Here is a 12,310-nt window from a genome sequence, read left to right as displayed (position 1 = left end):
AGTTCACTGTACTAAAATGGCCCCCACAGTCACCAGATCTCAACCCAATAGAGCATCTTTGAGATGTGGTGGAACGGGAGCTTCGTGCCCTGGATGTGCATCCCACAAATCTCCATCAACTGCAAGATGCTATCCTATCAATATGGGCCAACATTTCTAAAGAATGCTTTCAGCACCTTGTTGAATCAATGCCACGTAGAATTAAGGCAGTTCTGAAGGCGAAAGGGGGTCAAACACAGTATTAGTATGGTGTTCCTAATAATCCTTTAGGTGAGTGTATATACACTTTTCAGAAAGGATGCATTAAATTGATCAAAAATGACAGTAAAGACATTTATAAAGTTACATAAGTTTTGCATTTCAATAAATGCTCTTCATCACAACGTCAAGCAGCACAACATTGATAATAATAAGAAAAACGAATAATAAATAGTAAGTAAATCAGCATATTAAAATTATTTCAGGATTCAAAGATCATGTGACACTGAAGACTGGAGTAATGGCTGTTACAGGATTGAATACTATTTTAAAAATTATAAAACCTTTATTTAAAATTATTATTTTAAATTGTAATAATATTTCACAATATTACTTTTTACCATATTTTTGATCAAATAAATGCAGCCCTGATCAAAATAAGAGACTTTCAAAAATTACAACAAAAAAAATCATTCTGATATAAAAACCTTGAAACAGAAGTGTATGCATTAAATAAACCCTTACAAAAAAACTAAAATCAGCTTATAAACCATATGGTAGCTTTGTAAAATCCCCTACAAAGCTAAGAAAACTAAAGCGAAATCTGTGTTTCGTCATTTAGACACTCACTTTGTCACCAAGTCAAACAAAAACCCATCCACAAATATATAGCCTGCCCTGTGTGTTTATGCGAGTGTGTGTGTTTGTGTACGTGTGTGTGTGTGTGAGCATCAGGAAATACCAGGCCAAGCATTCCAGCTAGTCAGCACCTCTGGCCCTCATGTGATTGGAGATACACAGCCCAGATTGTGTGTGCAAGTTTGCTCAAGAAGCATGATAAGAAAATTTTGTAAAAAGTGAGGGAGAAGGAGGGGTAAAGGAAGGATAATCTGATATGCATGACTTGTGGTTTCTCCTAGCGCCTCTCTTTTCTTTGCCCTGGCAGAAATGGCAGTTTGCATCCATAATTTACAGGCTTCTTCTCTTCTCCCTCTTCTCCTGGCAATCTGGTCTTTATGGCTCCACCCCCATCCCAAACTCATTAGCATAATGTAGATGCTACCAAAATAAAACAACACATTTTCACCTTCGAGCAGTTCCACGTCTCATCAGTACACAAGACCAGGCAGAAAGCAGCGAGTGTGTATTACAGGCTCAGGATGAAACACTTCATGCCACATGTTTAGACGAATGTCTCCGGCTGCCTGCTAAAACAGATTTTTTTCTCCCCAAAGAATCTCACATCTCAGTAATTGTGCCTGCCTTTAATAATCACATAAAAAAACTGACACTGACGTTGTAAGGGGGAACAACAAAGCAGCGAGTGATTTGAGAGGCCCCGCTGCTAATTATGACTCATGTTATACAGAACGTTCTGTTGCCGCTCAAAAACACTAAATAAATTCGTCGTTTGACTGCGCTCAAGAAATATGAGCGTCTGACACGACAGCGTGAATGCTTTCCCGTTTTTAGCACCAATTACGGCATTCGAGTTAATTTGGTAAAAGTTGTTTTGAAGATAACACCATGCGAGCGGCACATGTGTGTGCAAATCTGCGATTACATGAACAATCATTAGCAGAAATGAGCAGTGAAGGATCATCAGTCAAAGCGCTTACCGGAGGATGCAGTAGATTTCTTTGTTCAGTGTTTGGCAAATTCACTCACATATCTTCATCAATCATAGAAGTGATCTGGAATTTACAAAAAATAATAATAATAAAGCACATTATATTAATCCTTTGCCTAAGTAAATGATGTGCACGGTTACACATGTTCTTCTCAGTATTCATAATCCCCCGTTCTGTACCTTCCCTGCTTGATAATGTCACAGTGCTAAATAAAGGAAGCACACGGTTAGGCTTATTCTACACATGGGATCATGTACCATTATGATCTGTGGCATTTAGCAGCTAGTATGGGAGGCAATCTAACAGTTATAGTAACAGTACCGAGTTTTCATAAACAACAACCAAGTCAAATTACAAGGAAAAAAGCAGTCTTTAATAACTCAAAATATATCAAATTGCTGATCCAATCACTCATTCAAACAAAGAGAGATGTGCAGAATCCTAAATTATTGTGTAGTTTAGAATTTAGTTTTGCAATATGAGATATCAGATTAGTAGGCCTAATTCGCATTTTAAATTTTAAAAGTTTAATCTCTTCTAAATATTTAATACTGTTGTTTGTCGTAAGAGCAAAATAATTTGCTGTTTTATTCTGACAACTGTCTTTGACAATGTAATTAATGCTGAAAGTTCAATAAAAGCAACAAAACCTATGATATAATCCTGGCACTGACAGCATCAAATGTTGGAAGAACATTCATTTTGTACACTTAAAATGCCAAATCCCTTACAAATATCATGTTAAATTATTTGTGCATAACTTCAATGAATAACAAACTAGAGAAAACAGACTGTGCCTTCCCTTTTGCCAAATAGGTAGGAAAACTTCAACACCCATAATGCACTGGGGCATGTTGCCGTCCAAGGCCACTTCCACCAGTCTGATTGCCAGTCAAAAATCGCCTTGCTTTAGTGTGAAATACCTCTTAACAAACTTATAGTCATAATGGTGCCGACTTGTGCAATAATTCAAAGAGCAAACGTTTAGCGGGAGCAAGATATTTCCAATTTCCAGTGTCCAGCACGTTGTATGCAGTGGCTAAAAGGCTGCAACGAATTGGAAATCCAGAGAGAACACCACTACGGACTATCTGACTATCAGTCAACATTATGACCACAAACACAGTGTTTTATCCCAAAGGGACAGGGAAAACTGAAAGAAACTGCCATTCAGTCAGTATAACACGGAGAACCAGTAAACATTGCCCATTTACATATACTACCAAAAATACAAAGCGAGTTGAAAATCGATAAAGTTACACTTAAATATCCTTAAGAAGTCATGATGTCACAACCACCACTCCCCCACCACCAACATTAAACAGTGGAATAAGTTTTCTGTCAGGGTTTGCATTGCAATAAAAACAGACTGACTGCATACTATCCCTTATGTGCAGGGGGTGTGGTTTCAGTATCAACAATATAAACATGTATATCCTCTCTAGACCACAACACAAGGTATCTACTACAGAATAAACACAAAGAGATTTAACATATAATATCTTGTGAGTCTGAAGTCATTTTACACCTATTATCTATAACTATTCTGTTTGGAAACCAGGAAGCTTTTTTTAATTAATTTTTTTATAAAGAATTGCAAAAAGTTATACAGTCAACATTCTTAATTCCAGCTGAATTATGACCAATAAGCATAATTTTCCACCATGATTATGGTTTCAGAACATTTGCAATGGACACATCCTCGGCTAAAAAAGTCAGGGTTCAAAGAAAATCCAGGACTTCCCACTGGCATTTACGGCACATTCCCTTCTCGTAAATACGATAATTCTTACATGACTTGAAGGAAGCAATAATCTGTTCATATAAAACTTTGTCTTTATCTTTCTCATCAGCTTCTATGGTTCCACCATCCATATCCTGTCACGCAACTGTCACTGAGCCTGAATGAATGGTCTTATAATCTAAAGGGGAAAAAAAAAAAGTGACAATCTGTCTGATTCTCGGCCCTCCGCATGCGGCTGGAGTGCTGGGTCTATTAGTTGTGTTTATTGCTTGAAATCCTGCTATCACCACCTACGGACCCCTATAGCTGTAATTTCTTATGAATATTTCAAGACAGCTTTTGGAAACGCAAAACTACTGATATCCTAATGGGATCATGCTTTGACTATTAATGGACTTGTTTATCACGACAGTATTTATAATACCCACACACCACTTTTGATATTCTACCAGAATATTGTAATTGTGTCAATTCATTGTGAATACGGATACCATAATGATGATGATAATAATAATAATTTCAACACAGTATGCCATTAAATTACACTCAAATCTGGTTGGCTGCTGTGACCCTCTAATTTATTTTCTTATGTTTGAGCCTAATTAAATTGGACATATCCTTTTAATTAACAAAATGCTCTACAGTTCTTGCATTAAGCATTTGGAGAACAGACAAAATGAGAAGTGCATGTTAACGTCCTACTCAGAGAACATCCACCAGTGTTATTCCGGACAAGATGCCCAAGGACTTACTGAAATAAGGTTTAGACACGAGGATGTTACAGGTTATTCCTTAAGGACTGCTCCAGTTTTCAATGGGCTACTGCCATTTTAATTGGTACAATTAGGTTAATCGAAACCCACATCTGATGAAACATCCAGTAAAAATATCTAAAAATAATACATAATTAAAAAAATTATAAATTAATTAAAAGAAAATATTTGTATGTAAAATATTTATATAATATTTGTATAATTGATATACTTGAATTAATGAATTATAAGTATTAATAATGAATTAATACTTTTAAATAAAGAAAACTTGCATGTCTTTCTGAAACATACAAAAAAAAACTAATAATAATAATAATAAATTCCCAAAAATCCTTATTTTTGAGCCCTGCATAAACATGAAACCTTTGTGACACAGAGTATCATTTACTTATTAAGAAAATATGACCTTCGGGCTGGATGACTGATCTGGAGTCACTCAGCGTGAGAGAAACCCTTGAGATGGACTGATACTAACAATAAAGGAAAGACACAGTCGGGATACAGGAGGCCGAGACAGCAAAGGCTTGATTATCCACACTTTCACGGTCACGGAGCACAAACTGAGAGTGGTCTATGGCCGACCTCCTCCGGTTCTTGGACTGCAGTGGCGCTCAGATGGGCTGTTGGATTGGGGTGTATTGTCTACGCTCCACACTCATTAGCTGAGTCAAGGAGGGACTTACTGGGGTGTTTAGCTCGCCGGGTTTGTGTGGCAGCTCAACAAGCTCTCCCAGCTGGAGTACGGCTCTCACATCACAGCTGCACACTTACAATTAGTGCAGGTGCAGCTGAGGAAAGACCAGGCACAACACGCACAAACACACAAAGGTGTTGCACACCGCAGATGAGTGCTGCTACATGTAAAACAAAGCGCTGATGACTCAAAAATCAGTTCATTATAAAAACCAACAATGCAAGAAAACCACGTTCGCGTCAGATTTTGAATTGCGAGGTTTTTTCTGGTGTTGTGCACATTTAAAATCTGTTTTGCTTAAAGAAATTTACATCAACTTAAACTTCTGTTTACATGCACGTTCTCGCGCTGATTATTCTTAATGACGTGTATCAAATTTTAATATGAATTGTCTTTCATTTCATGTTAAAAATGCACTTCTGTTGTTCTTATCTGAACAAAAACTAGCATTCCATTATCAAGCTAAATTGTTCTGGATGAGATAATGCACCAACTGCATCATTTTCCAAATATTTGAAGAGAAAAATAGAAGCCAGGCTTGTGTTTCCCCCCTCAATCTCATATTGATCCAAAGAGCCTTGCTTGCAAAACATTATCACAAAACTGAGCATGGAAACAAATTACATGACAAAAGCAGCCATTGATTTGCGAATCGTTTATTAAGGGGAGGCTAAAAGTGAAATGAATTCCAGCATTTTAAGCTTTGTTTCTCGGCCACACAGTGAGGCAACGCAGAAAGCTGAAATGCCGAGGCTGTCTTGCATCTGGAGTCGTCTCTGATGCATGCCATAAAAGATGCCATTAAGCAGAATGGGCCGGCAAAACACACAACATGTAGATCTGAATAATTCATTTAGGGCTCAACCCGCTGGAGGGACATCTTTTTTTCCCCAATTGGTTTCCTGCATCAAAATCAAAGCATATATTTTCTCTGACCAAAAAAAAAAAAGCAGCACAACACGAGCATTCTGCGAACATAGAAATTAGCAAGCAGGTGTCTTTACATGTGGTGCAGACCTTTATTTTTCTCTGTACAGTTCAATAGAGACTGCAGACTGTTGTCTGCCTTATTAGGCTCTTTTCCAGGGGCAGTGGATAATGAGACTACACACAGACAATAAAAAACTCACAGCCAATCACATGAGAGTGATGTAAGACATCTGTCACCGTGTTTTCCGCAGCTCTAATTTACTCAGTAACTGTGGAAGGCAAGATAAACTCTAACAGGGTCATCAGTGGGGAAGAAAAAGCTCATTTCGGTGTACAGGGTAAAAGTCACACGCTTTTCCATGTTAAAGATTCCAGATTTAGGTTTTATTATAGACAGATATCATAGAGTTTGTTTGCACAAAAAAAGGACATTTTGCAGATGGAAATGAGTTTTAGCATAACGAAAACAAATTCATTGCATGATAATGTTTTAGTTTACGTATATAAATAGATATAAAAAGTGTATAATAATCATTATTATTATCATCACTATTCATTTTTAATAATATTATTAGTACTACAGTAGAATTCTTAGCATTCTAATTATAAATAGTTTATACACTTTTAAATATAGAAATATTGTCATGCTCTATATATAAGAGCTTCTAATAATAATAATAATAAAAATAATAATAATAATAATTAAAACGTTAATTAAAATTATAATTATATTTAAAAATTTTTTTTTTTTTTTTTTTTATCCTACAATAATATACTGTAGATGAGTTTCAAAGGAAAAATCTTTTTTTTTCTTCTCTCAATCAGAAGGCAGAGACAATAGGAAACAAGTGTAAAAAAAATGCATCAAACATTTAAAAAGCATAACTGGAAGCAAACAGACTGACTGAGTCAAAGATTTGGCGATGCAAAGCGCAAATGTGTGAACCATGAACAAAATCAAGTATAGAGAAAGGGGTAAAGATCAAGATTAATGCAGAATTCCTACAATATCTAATAACTAGTCTCACAAGGCATTTCCAGCAAACCGAGCACGTTTTAACTACACGTATCATGCAATATAGCTGAAGATTTTTAATTACTTCGCTCGGCAGCTGGAAAATGCCACAGTAGCCCAAAAGTTCACAAGGCCCCTTTCATTCAAACTCCAGTTATACAGGCAAGCGGCCAAGCCTGCCAACCACTAAGCATTCAGCTGGGCCTCCAGCACCGGGCCAAGTTGAGCAGACAACCACAGCCATGCGCACAAGAGCGAGGGACTTGCTGACACATCTACAACCCTGACGCAGGGCAGAAAAATGCACAGGCTCACTCCAGCCTTTTCTTTGCGGCCGAGCTTGAACGTACCCAACAATTACCAAGCTATTTTCTCTGGAAGGGCAATTCCCTGTTTATTGGTATCCGCCTGTCAAAGGCTCCCCCTGTCAATCCCCAGCAGGAGCCTTTCCAATGGTCAATGGGAGATGATTGAGTGTAACTCGACAAAAAGGAGTGGGATTCCAGTTCAGGATTCACCAGCGTTTGGAAGCGGTTTTCCAAAAGGATTAAAAACAAGATGGTGATTTGAACAGTAGCTTGTAATTTTCCAATACCGCCAGTTTAAAAAAAAATACAGTAAAGCAACGGAGTGTTAAATGGAGGGAATAGATGTGCTGATGTGGCATTCAGACTAGTGTTGTCACACTTTTTAGCATGTTCCCTGTGTGACATTTAGTCCAGGTCTCCAGTACTTGGTGGAATATTTGTGTCAGAATATAACTCAAGTAAATATGTCTTCAAGAAAAGAATCTTACGGCATGAAATGTTTCTGAACCAACCTTAATAGAGCTTCTGTGGAATTCGGCATCACCTGCTCCCACGGAAAAATACTTTTGGTGCTTTTGGAAAACAGCTTCCACCCTAGTTTCATCACCTCGCACTTTCTTTGTTAGAGCTCGGAAATGCCTGAAGTTAGGAATGAAAATACTGGCATGTCCCTGCAGCTCAGTGAGAGAGAACATTTCTGCAGCTGCGGAGTGAAGTCAGCTCATCAGAACAGAGCCAGCAGGCCAGGTTTCCTCCACAGATAACCATGTTAACCTAAAGAACATAAACACCCACCTCACGTTTCACCGCGAAAGTATGTGTGCCATGAGGTTACGACGCAATCTTTAGGAAGCGCTGAACAGTGTTTCAATTTCCGACAATACAAAAATCGTGTCATGTATGTGCCTTACGAATGATATCACATGTAATTTGAGATTTGGTTTGCGTGGTATCTGACCAGAAACTTCTCATCGAATTCGGCTCCCACAGTTCAGATATATCTGATACTTCAGCACATTGCATATTGAAGGTGGGACTGTAAACAAGATTTTTATATAAATATAAAAGCTAAATAATTTCATAGTCATAAGAATAAAATATAAATAGGTCTATACATATATTTAAAAAACAAAAGTATAATAATGATATTATTATTATTATTATTAAATTAAAACAAACACAAATATAAACATTTATAACAGGCCTTTACAAACATTAATTATTAAATATAATAAGTAAAAACCATTATTATTATCATCATCATCATAATCATCCTTTTGGTGCCTTAATGTGAGGAAGAGTTTGAGAAATAAACTTTGTAGGCATAGTAGATATAAATATATGATGTTAAAGACGTACATGTCACAACCTATGATTCGATTTGCTCACGCCACTTAAATTAGCGAGGGTCAGACTCTTCTTACAATTCAATTTACCACATATTAATCCGCCCAACTGGCGAGTGACTTTATGTACTCACTAGGGGTGTAACGGTACACAGAAGTCACAGTTTCGGTTTTGGGGTTTTCACGATTCGATGCGAGTTCGGCACAACAATAAAAAGCAACAAATCCCCAATGCTAGGTTTCTTTTCATTTATTTTAAACAGACAGTAGTGCAAATTACAGTTTGTTCCAGCTAGCGGCATTCAGTCCTCCCTGAGGTAGTTGGTATGCAGTACAGCCTCCTTTAGTGTATGAAGCACTTAGCAGTAAACAGAATGCATTTTTGCATTTTTTGACAAAAAGGTATTTGGTCACAATCAGCTAAATAACTGAAAAAGCATCTCATGTTATAAAAACACAGAATAAATAGAATAATGAAAAAGAAACAGTGGACACAACTTAAAATATTCTGTCATTTATGGTAATCATTCAAAACATGTGAAGGGTCTATTTTTATTTGTGTACACTCACAATAAAAACACAACATTGTGCTTTTGTAAAATAAGGAAAACAAACAGGATGCTGTTTCCTTTTGTGAACCGCGTCACAAATTAATTGAAACTCAGCGTATATAGGCTACTAGCAACTTCTTGCGTGCCACCTGAACTCTTTTTTTGGGGTTGGTGCATAGATCGTCTCTTCCTCTTCTGCTTTTTCCTGTTGTGGAGGTTAGTAAACAGCGCTGCATTACCGCGGGCGCCCCCTTCTGGATTGGAGGATCACACACAGGATCACCTGTGACTGACTGTTTTCGTCGTCTGAACAGTGATGATTCAGGACAAACACATTTACCCCAGTCCTCACCAAAGCCAATTTTTACTTGCAATTGGCACAAGTGTTATTTTTGGACCCTTGACTGTATCTATAAGACAGGGCTCATTCTGAACGCCATGTGACCGCCTATTATCGCGTATACGATTATCATGGGGAGCTCCTAAAATATAACTACTGCAAGCCTGGAATGTGATCGTTGCCATTGGATGTGGTGGTATCATGATCTTATTGTCATTCCTCTCTGCTTTCCTATTAAGCGCACTGCTCCCAGTAATTTTCGATGAGTCAAGCTGCCTGACTGACGCACTCCAATTAGGCCTGGGCTAGCAGAGCCCTTAACTCCAGCACATGCTGTTCTTCAGGAACGCACGCAGCCAGGCCTTTTTAGCCAATGACAGCAGGGTGACGGTGATGACATCGAGATGGCCTGCTTGGCAGCCTGCGGGCCACACTAAGGAGACAGAAATATCTTGCTTTGACAGACATGGATACATGGCGCTACGCGTGCAGCTGTCTAAATGTTGCCTCTTTTTGTCTCTCACTCGCTCTGCGCTATCCTTCTCTCTTGATCCCGCGCTCACTCTCTTGCTCTCTCTCATTCAATCAACTTAAGCACACTGACTTTTTGTCTGCGGCTGAGGCGAGGGGTCAGCGTTCGGAGGCCAACCTTTAGACACAAGCATTTGAGATGGATGAGGTTAGGGCGGCGACTGGAGCCTGAACACAACCCACAGACAACCTCAGACGTTCTCAATTAATCAGGTCACGGTGCAGGGAATAACTCACTCTCTGGTATCTGGGTCTGGACGGTACAACAATCTTCTGCAGCTCACGCAGTCATGCAGCTATTTGCCTCTCAAAACAGTTGAAACTGTGCTTGCGCCATTGGGAAATATCTGAGAATGTCAACAGATAGCTTGTGACATATAACCTTTATAGCTAAACGTAACGTAATTAAACTTCGCTTCAAAACTCCAAATGGTCATATCAATCTTACAAAAAAGTATCCAAGTCATGTTTCACCCCAAAAAGAAAATGAAGCCTATTTTTAGGACCATAAAGTGATTTTACGATAATTAGGCAAATGTTACCATTAACATAATGCATTGAGAATTTTCTTTGCTAAATGAAAAGGCATAACATAAAACACTACAATTAAGTATAAATATTTTACTAATTAAAAAATGTTATTCTGTTTTCACATTACAGAAATGAATTAGTAGATAAAATGTGCTTAATTGTAATGAAAATAATGTCACAAAGTAGAACATATAACAATTATTATGAATATAACTGCATTTATAAAGAATTAACAATATAAAAATATACAATATTAATATACAAAATGAGTATATCCAATAACATAATATAAAATGTATAAATATAGAACCATGAACCAGTAAGCAACCTACTTGAACAATTGTCCTATTCCTGGCATTATTTCAATTTCCAAGAGTTCTTGAACTCCTTAATTTAAGTGAAATTTCACACTGTAATCAGGAGTTTAATAGTCAGTTAGACCCTCTGCTAATTAAACACATACCAGAGGCCCCTTCCCTCCCTTCTCTGTGCTTCATTACCAGAAGCACACAGGCCTTAAAACTCAGTCTGGATGTCTTTCAAGCTCTCCTCCTCTGGAAAGCGTGGGCCTACAGGAGGTCTCGCTAGAGATGGGAGCATTTTCATTCAGATCTTGAATGGCTTGCTGCTTTAAATGCTTACCACATTCCTCCTTCTGACATCCTTCTGATACTATAAAATGTCCCCATCACCGCAGCTCTTTAATTGCTTTGTTACGGCAGATCTGTACGTCGCCCCACCTCTGCAGGTCCTTCTGGGGGCCTTGAACAAAAGGTGTCACCGAGACCCAACCTGGGGAGTCTGGGGTGGGGGAAACCAAGAAACCTGAAACATCTGTCATTCTTTATGGAGTCTATAAAGATCACAGAGTTGGAAGGAGAGAATGAAAATATATGATTGGAGGAGCCGTATGCGTACGCTGGATGTAATGCATTGAGATGACTGCTGTCAGATTCAAGCAAAATGGAGGTTTGTCAAATGAGAGCATCCAATCTGGGGCAAGCCGCCTGCTTCGGATCACACATAAAAACTGGAAGTGCAATAAATACACTTTTTAATGTTGGTCTGGGCAGAATCATAATGGCCTCAGATTTTCTATCCAACAGACTGTATCCGTAAATCAACTCCAGATAGTCTTGTAAGAGAGCAACACCAACATTGTGAACGCCCTATATCACCAGCAAATAAATGAGAGGAATTCATATAATCAGTGCAGCTGGATGAGACAGTATGTTCTGATAACTCAAGGCTTTGTTTGAGTTCAGTCTCCACCCCAATAGCTCTCAAGCTCTTCCAGGGCTCCACAACCAAAACTACTATGAAGCCACTGCCTCCAAAAATGAAACATTTAAGAGCCAGATTACTTTTTTTAGATTTCTGAAGGAAAACAAATCGAAGGATCACTTCAAATGGTAGATTGTTGAATATTTATACCTGATTATAATTTTTTTTATTAAAATACATAAATGCTACACTGATTACAGTTCCAATACATGAATACAGTACACGTACAAAGTACAACAGAACCAAAAAATTATTCAGCGAGTGGGTCAGAATGATTCAGAGTAAATGAGTCTTATTCAAACCAATAGCTCTTTTGTGAATCTTCTTGAATTTTTTTTTTTTTAAAGATTTTATACTGTAATATTATAATTCGACAATATATAATATGAAGCTAATCTCTGACAATCTTTATATTAAAATAACCAGCCAGATTC

General features: G+C 37.8%; 1 protein-coding gene across 3 annotated transcripts in view; it reads right to left on the bottom strand.

The window, feature by feature from the left end:
• The window catches only part of zmiz1a (zinc finger, MIZ-type containing 1a), a 131,370-nt gene that overhangs the window by 78,451 nt on the left and 40,609 nt on the right, over nt 1–12,310 (bottom strand). Inside the window, exon 3 of one of the 3 annotated variants that reach the window (XM_084392262.1) lies at nt 1,818–1,892. The exons of the other annotated variants lie outside the window; for them this stretch is intronic. The gene's annotated coding sequence lies outside the window, so the exon portion shown is untranslated. The remainder of the gene's footprint in view (nt 1–1,817; nt 1,893–12,310) is intronic. 3 annotated transcript variants of the gene reach the window in all.

The sequence above is a fragment of the Rutilus rutilus genome (genome assembly GCF_951802725.1).
Source record: "Rutilus rutilus genome assembly, chromosome: 20".
Taxonomy (NCBI): Eukaryota; Metazoa; Chordata; class Actinopteri; order Cypriniformes; family Leuciscidae; genus Rutilus; species Rutilus rutilus.
Note: the sequence above shows the minus strand (reverse complement) of the source record. Positions and strands in the feature narration are given on the sequence as shown.